This window comes from Pogona vitticeps, chromosome 4 (genome assembly GCF_051106095.1).
Source record: "Pogona vitticeps strain Pit_001003342236 chromosome 4, PviZW2.1, whole genome shotgun sequence".
NCBI lineage: Eukaryota > Metazoa > Chordata > Lepidosauria > Squamata > Agamidae > Pogona > Pogona vitticeps.
In genome coordinates this window covers 45796126-45811579 of record NC_135786.1, presented here as the reverse complement: position 1 = coordinate 45811579, position 15454 = coordinate 45796126, and the positions used below count along the sequence as shown (strand labels likewise).

At 41.7% G+C, this 15454-nt stretch overlaps 1 protein-coding gene across 2 annotated transcripts in view; it reads right to left on the bottom strand.

Annotated features, from left to right (window-relative positions):
• The window catches only part of PLXNA2 (plexin A2), a 520505-nt gene that overhangs the window by 374709 nt on the left and 130342 nt on the right, over positions 1 to 15454 (bottom strand). The gene's annotated exons all lie outside the window — the stretch shown is intronic.

Below are 15454 nucleotides of genomic sequence, written 5' to 3'. Positions count from 1 at the left end.
GTCCAAAATGTCAACAATATGTCTACAATCATGGCCAAAAATATTGGCACCCTTGCAATTCTGTCAGAAAATGCAACCCTTCTCTCAGAAAATTATTGCAATTGCAAATGTTTTGGTACTCAGATGTTCATTTCTTTGGTTTCCATTGGAACACTACAAAAAACAGAAGAAAAGTCAAATCTGATACAATCCCACACAGAAACCCAAAAAATGCACTGGCATTTTCTGAGAGAAGGGTTGCATTTTCTGACAGAATTGGAAGAGTGCCAGTATTTTGGGCCATGACTGTATGTGATCACATCCACCATTTCAAAAGAATTTTTATTTTCAAAACTTTTCACATTCCTGAAAAGAGAGGAATACTTTAATTTGTCAACAACAACAAAACACAAAGCCAATCCATTCATACCTTCCTTGCAAGGGTATTCAGAAAAGTCAGAATATCTTTGCAAGGAAGTCGGAGCATCATCAGAGACTGTCTCTTTTGTAGACATAGCATATTTATCCCAATGTTGGTTCTTAATGCATGGGCAGCATAATGAAGACACTGAAGGTATGAATGCATAGGTAACATAATATAGGAAGAGACACTTCTTTAAATATCTGGGTCCCATGACATTTAAGACCGTAAATGTGATTATTTGAATTGGGTTTGCTGAAAAATAGGAATACGTGGCACTCCAAAGTGTTGTGCAGTCCTCACTGAAATTACTTTACAGACATGTTAGCCCAAATTTAGGCTTTCCTAGAGTACACATACTGGAATTATGATCAAAGTGATTTCAATGGATGTACTGTAATTTACTACATTTGGATACAACCCAATAATGTGAAATAATATTACCCTAGGAATTACCTCCTTATGCTCTCCAAGATGGAATCTGGAGTTCAAAATGGAACTTGAAAGGCTTTGGACAATATCCCCAGTGGCATAACTGGATAGATTTGCTGTATGTCAGCCACAGCAAAGTATTCCTAATCAATCAGAGACTAGCAGGAACTCAGGTGATGGTCTGAATAGGAAAAAAGTAACTTGCCCAGTGTCATAGCAAAGATCCATGTGGATTTTTACCCCTAAACTGCAAAAATATTTTAGAAAAGAATTATCTGTGGAGAGTAGAAGGCAATATACTACAGCTTTTTAAAAGCACATAAATAAACTTCTATTGGCTTTATGTAATTTTCCCTGCCATAACTGAGCACCAGGAAATCCTACGATTAGGTGCTGATAATTTTCTGCTAGAGATTCTTAGTTCCTTCCTGCTTCTCAGAACTGTACTCAAGATTTTCTATGAGGAGTATTACAGGTATCAAACCAATTCTGTCCTTGGACTGATGTGCCTCCTCCACCCCCCACCCCCTGAAGTCCTTAAGAAAATATTCAAACAAGACTTTGGTCCATACTGTTCCCTATCTATCCACACTCTGGAAAATCAAACCAGCAGTAAACACAAATGGATGCACTGTTTAAAATTGTGGGCTAACACAGCACAATCACTTAAAGCAGTGGGTTCCAACCTTTGGTCCTCAGATGTTCTTGGATTAAAACTCCCAGAACCCTTTACCAGGTCAGGTGTGTTGGCTAGGATTTCTGGGAGTTGTAGTCTTAGAAAATCTGGGGACCAAGGTTGGAAAATTCCAAGAACATTATTTAAAAAATGTACGCACTATAAGGAGAGAGATGGGTTTCAGAATGCTACTTGTTCGTTTCTTCTGCATGTGTAGCTCTTGAGCACCCACAGGTATAGATTTCTGTCAAAGTCAATTTATTCAGACATCACCTTGACACAGCGCATGTGGCCTTCAGAAACAGCAACAGCAAAAAGGAGTGCAATGCCCAAAGGTTGGACAAGAGAGAGAAAGAGTCTCAGTTTCTCTGAATACATAGTCATTTGGAATTTTAAAGTACCACCAGTCAAGGAGGCTCAAATGAGACAGAGCCATAGTATATTTTCTATAACAACTCCTTAGCTCATCAGATCTGTGATTTCATATCCAGAATTCTGGTGCAAGTATATGTCTATCAAACACTACTCTTTAATAACTCATAGGCCTCAAGGGATGAGGTGAGGGTCAGGAATGAGCTTGAAAGCAGCTTCTGACATGATGCATGGGTCACCCTTCCTCAATCTGGGGCTTACCAGAGGTGGTTATTAAAGCTGCATCATGCCTGGGCTCATAGCTATTGGCTTGCTTTATCATGGGAGCTTTGTCCAGTACATCTGGAACACATCAGGTTTGAGAAGAAGAAAGAAAAAAGGAACGTCCCACAATGTTGCTCAGGAGGGTTAAAAGGTCGCTAAGGAACATTTGGCTCAGCACTTGTCCAGAGTTTCCTGCTGCCTCCCAAATGTAACATTTTGGGAGCAGATTGTAAATATATCTCACCTGTATTGCAGATGCTGCACAATCTGTCTCTTGTTAGGCATATAAGAGGTACAAGGCAGCACACGGCTGTGTCCAGCTCCAGTAAAAATACGGAGGCAGTGCTGTGCTGCCATCCATCTTTTCTCTATCAAAGACACTTATCTATTTCTACCATACATATCAAGGGCTCTTTAGAACTTCTTTTGGTTATATATTTTAGCTTACCATAAGATTGTGAGGTAGTTATGGATTCTGTATCTGGTTTTTCATTCTATTGTTCGTGTTCAACACTCTGCAGCTTCAGAAGACGGCCAAAGAGCCTGAAAAACCCACAACAACCACTCTGCAGCTTCCTTGTCTGGCCACCATTTCTTGACTTAAAAAGTCCTTTGGGTTCCTTATGACACCTTCCCCTGGAAATTGTGGAAGACCTGATGTGTGTGCATCCCCTCCTACAGTGCCAGCAGGACCGAAGTCCCCCGGCAATAACCTCATAGGCTCCAGCTTGGCATCTTGGCTTAGAAAAACTTTTATTAGTGGTACAGCACCACTTTCCCCTGCCTTCCCCATGCAGCCACCCACAGTCTCAATAAGGCTGAATTATAGTTTTGAAAACCTTAGTCACTAACCTGCCAACTTGGGGACCCAATTAACTTGACTGGAGTTCCCTAGAGTCCAGGTTCCAGGAAGGAGAGGAGAGCTTAGGTCCTGGAAGCACCCATTTTATGGAAGGTTTGTATAGATGAGCAAAAGAACTCAGGTTCTGCAGCTCACCTCTACCCATCTCCTCCCTCAGTGTGCCTCTTACTTGCCTCTTCAGGACTGCTGCACCATCCAGGATAAGGTAGCCTTGTCCAAACACATGGCTGCAGTCTCTAGAGTCTGACTCCTGTTACAAGCCAACAAGCCAACCCAGTGAAACATTCTTCTCTGGTGCATCCTCCCATATATCCTCTTCTTTGGAGACAGGCAATCACCTACCCAGTCCTGCTCTTATATTCTCCCTCCCCCAGCTGTTTCTCATCAGGGAACTATCTCCCCTTGAGCTGCATCAGCCTAATCTTGAGAAAACCTGCCCTCCTCCAGGTTGACTGATACTTGTGTGCTGGGGCCAGACATCTCACTAGGGTGTGCACTAATGGTGCTACAGAGATAATTGTACAAAAAAGAGAGAGAGAGAGAGAGAAGACACGATATGCAGACACAATCCTCAGTCCCGTTACTAGTTAGGTAAGCACAGAAATCCTGAATCTCACCCCTGAGAATTTATTTGAAATGTCTCCTCCTTTCTTTGTAAAGGAAATTCCTTTTCTATCAAATGGAATGAGAATGGTTGACATACTCAGGGGAGAAAGCTGAACCAGCACTGCTCATAATCATTAAAGCAGATTACTCCACTGCTTTATGTTGAAGCTAAAGTATATGCAGGTGGTACATACGGAATCTGAATTCCACAGCTACTACAAGGTGCAAAAGCCTTGTCCGCTTATGTACCGTCCCAAAGCTTGTGTAAAAAAAGATTAAAAAAGCCATATTGTTAGGATCGATGCAGTGATGGTAATATGGGAGTTCCAGTCTTAGGTGTAAGCAAAATCAGTCCATAACAGCAAACATATATAAACCAAGAAAATACTCGGCTAGTATTATGTTAGCAGCTATTCTCCCAACACCAGAACCAACATATGCAGTTTCTAGTACTGCAGGGATACTTGATTTGATTTTGCTTTGAACACTGGGTGGGAGATTTCCTTCGCCTGAGCAGCTGGGAGATATTTTTAGCTCCAGCAGTTAATCAAGCTTATATGTGTTCATGGATTTTTACTGCCTTTTCTTTTTGTTACTTGATTGGGTTGGAGTCAGGAACTCCTTTCTGGGGCCAAAGGAGTAATAAGTCACATCACTTGCATTCCCAGCATAGACTCTAGACTTCAGTTACACATGAAAAAGAAAGGTGTGGCATTATTTGTAAGACACTTGTTTGTATTACGGGGTGAGTGGGAGGGAGGCAAAGGAAGATACTAGGCACTAACGGAAAGTTTGCAGTATCTCACCTGAGAACTCTGAGGTCAACATGACTTGGAAGAAGGGAAGGCTTCATAATTCAGAAGAGGCACATTGCTGACTTATGAACATTTCTTTCATGACCAAAACCCTCTTTTTTCTTTATGGATTATACTGGTGGCAGTTTTAATTTTTCATTCTAAAGAGATTCTGCATGCTATTTTGGGTGTATTAACCCTCATGCAGGCAGTTTCCAGCCAGCCAGCCAGCCACAAAAATGCTGGAGGGAAAAACAAGATGGATTATTAGATAGATTGGCTGTTGTGTCATCCATCTGTGGAGAGGGAGAAGTTGGGCATATTGCAATAGGAGGAGGAAGAGGAATTGAGGAAGCAAAGAAGGAAGACCGGGCAGGAGGAGTTCAGAGGAAAAAGAGGGAGGGAGGTGCAAAAATTGGAGGACAATGATTTGGGCACAAGCTCGGAGGGGAGGGGGCTCACTCCACTTATCCAACTCTCTGCATGATCTTGAACTACTCTCTTAAGGAGGAGTTTTTCCAAAGCATTTGTCTTCTTTTTTCTCAAGCAAGTCAAGCCCTTCTGAGAAAAATCAGGCTGCAAGCAATACAATGGAAATGGGACTGCCTGCTGTGAAGGAACAGCTTGAAGTTTTACCTTGAAATCTCTTTTCTTCTCCGCCTCTTGCCCCTTCCCCCCCCTCCGCTATGGTGCACCCATCACCTCCTTCCAACAGTAATATGAAAGTGAAACATGGAAATATTGCTCAGTACCCACAGAAGGCTCCCCCTCTGATAGATTAAGAGATGCTAGAGAATACAGTATAAGTCAGAATATTACTGTGGTTCACCTTTTCCTCGTCCACCTCTCCCCTACCACTATCCTCCCTTGCAGGTGGCATCCTTCATCTAGTTTACACATTTTAGGTAAATTGTTCTCAGGCTCACTACCAGAGGCTGGTAGTCTGCTAATAACATGGGAATTCTATTCTGCTTCCCCCATTTTCTCTCTCCTCCCCCAAGAACTCCCCCTTCCTACCACGTTTGCTCTTAAAGCAACAAAGTACTCTGCAAATCTTATGCTGGAAAAATAGCTTTAATGTGTTATTTTATCAGTGTCTTGAAGCAATTATCACCAGCCTGAAAGATGCTACAATGGACAAATTTGGAACACTGATAGAGAGTAGCTGATATGTAACAATATTTATTGATGAGATGATAAACTACTCCAAGTTTATTATTTATTTTATTTAAAATAATTTGACCCAAACTTTCTCTTAAAAAGGGGGCTCAAGGTGACTTACGTAACCCTAAAAACACAATATTAAAAGCTAAAATCAAATTATTCAAGTAATTAAAAATAATTGATAATGCTACATTTTAAATGTTAGGTAAAAACATTACTAAAACAGATTTAGAAGTAACAAAATACAAACCATCCCATTTTAAAACCTGTCCTAGCTGGTCAGTTACTAAGGAAAAGACTGCCTAAAGAGAAAGATGGCTGCCTGCTTGTGAAAGGACATCAGAGATGAGGCCAGTCTGGCTTCCTGTGACAGAGAGTTCCAGAGTATGGGGAAAGTGACAGAGAAGACCCTCTCCCATGACCCCACCAAATGCAACTGTAAGGGTGGTGAGACTCCCCTGATGATCTTCATAGCCAGGCAGGCTCATAGATGTGGTCCTTAAGGTAGTTTGGACCCAAGCCATTTAGGGCTTTATAGGTTAAAGAGAGATTATAAAATCACAGTGACCCAAAATAGATGGTATTCACACAATAGAAGACTGTTCAAAAGACAACAGCATGGCAAATATACAGTAGCCTCTTTACATTGGGATGGGTAATTTGTGGCTCTCCATTTGTTGTGCTCAGAGCTTGTAAGTAACTAGTTAATAGTAACACAGTGACTTTGTAATGAGTTACTTCTTTGTTGAGGTTATAAGAAAAATATACTTGAAAAATAATGTAATGAGGGATTACAAACTAAGTTTTGGTGTAATTAGCAATGGTTTTTAGTTACAGTGGTGTCTTGATTTGCAAACTTAATTGGTTGCGGAACTCCGGTTGCAACTCAAAATGGTCATAAGTCGAAGCACCACTTCCCATAGGAATGCACTGAAATGCAATTAATCTGTTCCGGCCGAAGGAAAAAAAATCACAAAAAAAATCACTGCAAGACCCATCGGAAACACAATTAATCCCTTCTGGCTAAAGGGGGGAAAAAAGAAAAGCAAGTAAAGCATGCCAGACCCATCAGAAATGCAAAGAAAGCAAAGCAAAAAGCAAGCAGATTGTGCAAGACCCATCGGAAATGCAAAGAAAGCAAAGCAAAAAGCAAGCAGATCGTGCAAGACCCGTTGGAAATGGGGGAAAAAACCCAAAAAGCAACCAAACCCCACAAGACCCATCGGAAATGGGGGGAACCCAAAAAACAAACAAACCCCCCAAGACCCATCAGAAATGGGGAAAAACAAACAAACAAACCCCCAACACCCACCACAGCACAGAAACATAACCCCCCCAGCCCAAAACCATGCTGCAAAACCTACCCAAAAGTTTTTAGAAAGCAGAAAGCAGCACCTTATCATTACCTGGCACTCCAAAGCCTCCTCCAATCACACTCACTCTAACCACTGGGGTGAAAGGGCTACAAAGAAGCAGCCTCTTCACCTACCAATGGTTAGCAATTTGCATTTCCCACCTTTTTCCCCTGCCTTTTTCTGTTTGTAACTGGAAGCTCCAGCCACAAGTCAAAGCAACATTTTGTGGCTGGAGCTGGTCGTAACTTGAAATGGTCGTAAGTCGGGACATTCGTAAGTCGAGGCACCACTGTACTTTCAATAGGTACTTAAGGGCTTTTAAAAGCATTCTCAGATACAGTGCATTTTCATAGGCATTTTTCAAGTTTTATTCTGTTTGTCTTATCACTCCTAATGGTAAACAGGGTGTTGTTTTGATTTATCTTATGAAAATCAAGATCATAATCTTAGAATTGCAGAGCTGGAAGAGAACCTGTGGATCCCCAAGTTCAGCCCCTGTCAAGGAGACCCAGTGGGGAATCAAGCACCCCACCCAGATACCTAAACCACTGAACTATCCAGCAGTTGTGTAATTCTGCAAGTATTTTCAAGGTGCAGTATTAATATTCAAAGACAGTATAGATGTCTAGCCTCCAGTAGGAAAAGAACAGCAATGTTAGAGGAAACTGCCCACTAGAGGGAACGGGCAAGAATTTCCCAGTATTTTTCTGGCATGTGGGTGCACGAGTACACAATGTATTAATAATGCAAAATGTATCAAATCACTTTTCAGAATAGAGGAATGGTAATGATAATTGGCCTGCCTGAAAGTGGTAAGTAAACTCAATTGGTTCCTTTTTAAAAGTAATGCTCCAAGCTCTGGTTGAAATACAATGCTTATTCTTCCTAATTTTAGCCATGGTTCTTCTTGTCCTTCTCTTATATTGACTTGGATGTAGCAACTTTAAATGATGGTTTCCAAAACCAGATTCTCTATTTCTTCACAAATCTTACAGGAATGCAAATAGGATTCTAGCCTATCAGTTTTATGATTTCTTGGTATTTGTTCATTCACTTTAGTATTGCTTCATTGGCCCCTTCCACATTGCAGTTGGTTCTGTCTTTTAAACAGTAATCTGGGCTAAAGTCCACAACATGCCGTACACTAGAAATGAAAATACATAGAACTGTACAAGGCACATTCCCAAGGCCAGTTTTAAGTCTTTGTTACACATTACATTGCTCATCTCAAAGAAACTGCTCCAGACTATCACTACAGTGGACCCTTGACTTACAGACAGCTTGACTTACAGACTTTTTGAGTTACAGACTTCTCTGGCCGCAAAATTTAGGTTTGACTTGCAGACTGAGATTTGACTTACAGACCAGAAAAAAACCAAAATGGAACAAAAACGGCCTGTTACGGGATTAATCGGTTTTCAATGCACTGTAGGTCAATGGAGACTTGACTTACAGACTTTTTGACTTGAGAACCACCTTCCAATACGGATTAAGTTCTCAAGTCAAGACCCCACTGTATTCCAACTCTATTCCATAGTTATGATGCCACTGTTCTCTCAACCAAATTTGAAGATCCTTAAACTTGCCAATATTCAAATACAAATTTCTGGCCAAGGATTCCCATTAACCTAGTTTTCTTAGCATTTGTTTTTAGATTGTGTTCATTATTTACTTCATTGACTTTGCTAAATAACATTCTCAGATCATCTAAATTGGCAATTATTAATACTGTATAATCTGCATGTCAAATATTTGTAATAACCTCTGCATTGACAACAGTGCCATAATCTGAATCAGCAACTAATTTTCTAAATATGTTCTCATTGTATTGTGACTAAACTGAGTAATGACATCTTGAAGACCATTGATTCTCCATCCTTCCTTGATACATGTGTGTACTGCCTTTCTATATATTTTAGAAAGCAGAGGAGAAAGAGGAGGTAGCAACTTATGTTGTCATGTGTTCAACAAGCCATCATATGCAGCTGGTAAGCCCATGTAGGACTATCTGATGATTAAGAGTTATATAATAGAGAATGTGCAAAAACACACTTGCTTAGCACAGCCAATTCAACTATAGAAGGCCCATTGAATCAGTGGGGACTCTGAATCAGTGGAACTCTGTAAGTTCCATTGACTTAGATAGGCCTACTCTTTGTGACTTACCACACTAAGCAACAGTATTTCAGACACTGTGCAAAATTGGAGAAATAAATGATGATGGTGAACCAGGTTCACCCACTTTAATGAAAGCCAAAAATGTAATTTATGACGGATTAATTCTTTCCAGCTTGCATTGGATTGATTTGGAATTAAACCAACCCATGCCCCACATTGTTGTTAATGAAACAACAAAAACCCACAATCACAAACAAATGAAAACAACTGCTTGGCTTGTGCCCAAGCCAGTAAAAAATTATATTGACCACTCCATCTAGTGTTCCTCTAACCTCCTGCTTTCAGAGGTGTTTAGCTAAAGACACACACACACACGGAGAGAAGGAGTAGTAGATCAGTGGGAGAAGGGCAGAAATAACCCTTGGACGAGTTCATGTCCCAAGGGACGCAAGGGGGGAGTTCCCATTCTGGCATGAAGCTACATGGACAAGATAAGATGACCTTGGAAGGGAAAGGAAAGCTTTCAGACATTGGTGTAATGCATTAAATAATTTGTACCCAGTCCTAATTTTAAATCAGATTTGGAGAAGAATTCAGTTTTCTCCTTTGGCCAAGCATTATAAGCTCTGGAAACTTGCATCTGAACCCTGAAGTATAAGTTTCTCCACACTCTAGAGAGATCAGTATAAATCACTGCTTTACCCTGATGCTTTGCAGTTCTTTTTGGTGGAGCTCTAATTTTTAGACCTGGCAGTGCTGCCAAATGTGTGCTTTAAACCTAAGAAGCTCAGACAATCTGGGTAAGATAAGCATCTGTCACCATTTGAGACAGTTTCTGGCATCCCTATACAGTGCTCCTTGGAAAGATTTGCTTAACCATTGCTGACAGTCATACTAGCCCTGGCTGATTTCCATTTTCATGGAGAGAAGGCCTTTTCCTGTAGGTCATGTTGGCTAACTTCCTATGCCGCATGTGGCTCCCAGCTTTCATCCTCTGGAACTGCATTTCTGTGGTATTCTTGGTTTGTAGTGTACTGTGGGCTGCCTTGGGTAGTCTAATCTGTGGTGGAGCCAGGGATGAAAGGTCCTGTTTCACAAGAGGGTGCTGGGATGCATATGTTTGGTTCTTTCTCACCATATGATTATGGTGCATGCTGCTGTTAATGACTCAGGGAACTAGAGCTAATTGAGGGAAAGCTTTTCAAACAGAACCACAGCTTTCAATGCCAACCTATCTTTGCTTCAAATCATCTAGGAAAGAAACAGACGTTGAATCCCAAGAAACCTATATCACAGATATCACCAAACATTATATTTCACCATTGTTGACTCACTGCGGACATGACTGAAGTGGTTAAATGCAAAATAGATTATTGGTACCAAAGCTACCTACAATGGGCAAAGCTCAGGATATAAGAGACATCTCATAGCAGCACTCTGCACTGATATGTCAGACAGAGCAATGAGATGGGGGTGGAAAAGGAACAGAATACATCCCGACTTGGGTCTTCCTCCATCTCAGGAGTTCATCTTTCTGCCACTGGCGACAGCTACAGGCTGAAGGAGGCTGGGTGAGCTGAGCACCGGGAACCACACCAGCTGCTCTTTTTTTGCTGCAGTAGAGAAATAGTCAGCACACAACTCTCCAGTTCTGAAATACCTTGCCCTCAGGGGTTCTTCCTCAAAGGATTCGTGGATGGTTGGCCATGGAGTTTGCCAATGACACAACAACACACACATATATATGTTTTCCATGGCTCCTCTGTCACAACTTGCTTTGAGCCAGCTGCAAAAATGCCTTGCAAAATGATGCAATTTGGGATTAAGGGAGAATGGTAGGGATGAGATGGAGGGAGCATCAGAGGGATGACATAACAACAGGGACTGGAGGAAGTGTTGGAGTGAAGGGGGCAGCCGAGGATGGTCCTGCAGCAGGACGGAGGCACATGTCTTCCTACCACAATCAGAGGGACACTTTGTGCTGTCTCTATCATGTATAGCACATTGCAGTAACTTGAGATTACGAAACACTGTATTATTGAAGCTTTATTTAATTAAAGGCAGTGAAACCAATCTACACCAATGTATTTCCAAGTTTCTCTCACACAATAAATACAGCTTTATTGGATGACCTTATCTGTTTTGCTTATAGGCTAAGTAATTTTTAACGGTTTGATGTTTGATCTTTTCTTTTCCTATTTGTTTGTTTTCATTCTGTTTGATGAAATTTGTAAGCCAGTGCAAACACTATTTCATAATTGACAAGGGGATAAAAATGTAATAAGTCAATAAATAAACATCAGTGTAGTAGATAAATGAGTTAGTACACCAGGCATCATAAATATATCATTTATGCCATGTGAATAAAGTGTCTGTCACTTGCCAGAAAAAGCAATGAGCAATAATATCCTAATATGCTAGCCACAATATAAGATGGTGGTTTGACTGTACCAGTGTTTGGCTGCCAACTCTAATAGGATGGTATTGATTCCATTTCTTTTTCTTCTCTGACCCTTGATCCCACTGGTCTGCTTTCCCCTAGCCTAGACCATAAGTTCTTAACCTTTGTTACTCGGATGTTTTTGAACTGCAACTCCCAGAAACCCCAGCCAGCAGTTGGTGGCGAAGGCTTCTGGGAGTTGCAGTCCAAAACTCCTGAGTAACCCAAGGTTAAGAACCAGTGGCCTAGACCAGTGGTCCCCAACGTTGGGCCTCCAGAAGTTCTTGGACTACAACTCCCAGAAGCCTTCACCACCCTCTCTGCTGGCTAGGATTTCTGGGAGTTGAAGTCCAAGAACATCTGGAGGCCCAAGGTTGAGGACCACTGGCCTAGACTATATATTCTATCAAAAAACATTGTAGCCAATTTAGCAACTACAACAATATAGGGCACCCAGCTTGAGCTTTTATATGCTCCTATTTTGAGAAAATGTGGTTAGTGGTTAACTTTAATGCAAAGGATATTTAACTGTAAGCTTTATCTTTACAACAAGCCTGTGAGGTAGGTCAGCTTGAAACAGTGTACTAGGCCCAAGATCAGTTTCCTTGGTGAGTTTCCTAATCAACTGGGTAACTGAACCCAAGTCTCCTGAGTTCCAATCCCATAATCAAACAACTATGCCACCCTGGGAACACACTGGGATTCAGTCTGGACTCTGGAGTCATTGACCAAATGACCCAGGTATGTTTTTAAAAAATATGCAAGGAAGGAAAAAGGAACTTGCCTGATCCTTTTGTATGACAACCCCCTTCCCCTCAGTTTGTCACTGGTAGAAGCTGCAGTTGCTACAGTATTTATTTTACTCTTTAAAATACGAGCATTTACCAGGAGAGTTGCCCTGTTGTGGACTACAACTTTAGACAGACTCTCCTGCCATATTCCTGGTACAAAGTGTCTCTGGAGGAGTCCCCCTCTTGGTGGCAATATTTAGGTGTCGGCAAATCGGTTCTGACTCATGACAATTCTCCCAGGATATTTTTGAGTACAAGGTACTCAGCAGTAATTTACCAATCCCTCTGTCTGGCAGTGTCCTGCGACCATGCAGCTTGCACAGGTGGCAGGGCACATAATCCATTAGCCACACAAGCACTGGCAGATAGGAGACTATTCCTTGGCAGGGAAGCACAGTGAAAATTTGAACTCTCAACTCCTGAGTCTGTTGCTAGCATAGGTATCCTTCAGTCTCGAGAGACTATGGTGACATGCTCTGAATCGAGGAGTGTCCTCTTCAGAGCATGAAGCCTGGGTAAAGTAATATGGAGGATAGGTTGTTACCCAAGCAGCAGATCCCACCTCTCCACGTTGCTGAAATGGTCCAATGGAAAGCCAAGAGCAAATACAACTGGTTCCAGCAATGTTGCAGGAGTTGGCAGAACAATATGAAGCTGGGCTGAGGCTGAAGGCCAGGTATGTTTGCATGGACATTTTGCTAAGGAGTTTTTTTTCCTGGGCTTTCTTTTTGTCTCCCCCACCGCATGGCCTGGGGAGTGGGGCTTTCTGCTTTAAATGAGTGTGTCCCAGGACCGCACGCCATGATTCTGTCTCTTGCCTAATATGGTAAATAGGAAAGCCAATTAGATTTGCAGACACCTGGGAGGCAGGAAAGATTTAAGGGTCAGATCATACTTCCGCGTTATTAAAGAGCAGGCTGGGTAGGTGAGGCTTGTCAGCCATGGAAGGCAGCCCATCTAGGAGAAGGAAAACTCTGATTTCAAACCTCCACTGCCTTGTGGCTTTATCCACTGATGGAAAAGGCTTCAGGAGTTAACCTAGAGGGAAAATCCAGAGCTGCTGCTAGGTCCTCCAACCTATTGAACTATGCCACTTCTCCACTGTGACAAACTCACTCATAAAAATTAAAAACACACAATGAAAAAGAAAATCTAAGTGCTGCTGTGAATTGTGCTTTATATATACAGTGGTGCCTCGCTTAACGAGTGCACCGTATAGCGATGTTTCCGTATAGCGATCCCTTTTTCGGGATCGCTATACGGAAACATACCCGATCTTCGCAATGGGGAAAACCCGCATTGCGAAGATCGGGTATTGCGGCGGCCATTTTGGAGCCGCCGAACAGCTGATCGGCAGTTCCAAAATGGCCGCCGGAAGCCTGGAAATGGCTGCCGGCAGCCGTTTTCACGCCCTGCCCTCGCTTAGCGAAGGCGCGAAAATGGCTGCCGGCACCTGGAATCCTCGCTGAACAGGTAAGTAACGAAGGTATTGGAACGCATTAAACGAAGTTTAATGCATTCCAATACCTTTCCCCTACCCGTTTAGCGATGATTCCGTATAGCGAGGGCACCACTGTATGGGGCACCACTGTACATTAATGGCATTATGGCTCCCAGAATACCCCTCCAGTATCTGTCAGGTTCAGTCCATGGCTTCTTTAGTTGGGAGTATCAAGTAGCAGCTAACACGAGGCCATGGAAAGCTGCTGCCAGTTAGTCTGTATTTGACAGATAAATAGTATGACTTGATATATGACTCCTATGTTTTTCGCATGGTGGGTTTCTTTTGGCATATATACTCAAGGCTGCATAATATGTTGCCAGGGAAATGTTGATTCCCTTCCTCCTAAATTTTCTGTGTAACAGTTAGAATGGGCCTTAATGCTGTTGAAAAGGCAGTTGGGAACCAAGACGTTTGTAGGTAGTGAACAATGCCACAAAAGCAATATCCTAGTAACACATGTGTGAATTTCAAAGGCCAGCTGTCTTTGCACAGAACAGCTAGCTGACATATTCACACCATTAATTGGAACAGGGTCTTCAGTACATAGCATATTCTTGTTGCAATGCAAAGTTTAAAGTAGTCACCAGAAGGACCACATTAATTGTTCTGCTAACAACAACCACTAATCTAGGGAAAAGACGACAAAATGGCTTGCCACTATGTGTTTTGTTCCAGATAAGCCCAGACAGAGAGGTCAAGTCTTTCAATATTTGTGAGGGAATATCCACTGCATGGTTGAATAAGACCTTTCAGAAGAACATCTCAAGAAAGAGCAGGACTTCATGTTTAAGGAGATTAATCACCAACACCTTTATATACAAAAAAGGAACAATATAAACATATGTGCAGAATTAGGTATCACAGGGACTAGTGATTCTGAAGTAACTCTGTGTTTATGATTTCCAGTATAAACTGACCTAAACAGCATCTCCTGGATTTGATTCAGGATCAGAACCTATTTCATTAACTTCCAAGTGTCCCAAATTTGAGTTCTCATCTCAAATACCATATCAAAGCACATTGTGAAATGCATATTTCAAGAGAGAAAATATGTGTAAATCACATTTAACTGTGACTTTTTGTGCAGATTAATTTTCTTTAATAGATTTATTAATTATTATGAAGTCCCTATTAGGGAAGAATGAATCAGTTTCTGGACCATGTCACTTTCATATACATTTGCCTATACACTGATTCCATTCTGTCCCATGGTTAAGTTATTTAAGAATAAAGCTGAAAGAAAAGTTCCTTTTATGTGTAGCAACAGTCTATTAAAGTGCATTTAAATGTAATAGCAGTCTATTAAACTTTTCAAAGTACAATTTGGTGCACCTTAGTCCACATATTTCTATTCCTGCAGTCCTCATTGGCCAACACTGAACAGAACACATTCCTGCGAACAACAAATGCAGATTGTTTCTCCTTCTTTTACCCCCCAACCCTGGACATCAGAAAAAGCCACACTGTGGCTTTAAAATCTGGCTAGAAAGTGTGATGGCAACAGAAACCACCAGGTGTTCTGTGGCATCTTTAGGAAGCAGATGGGATTTCAGTCCTTGTATTGCATTCAACAAAGAACCTCTCTCTTCATTCTCCTTTTCATGACTTGCCCAGGATCCAATTGTTGAGAAAAAGGCAGACGTTGCCAGATCTCTCTTGGAATCCCCTCTCGAGAT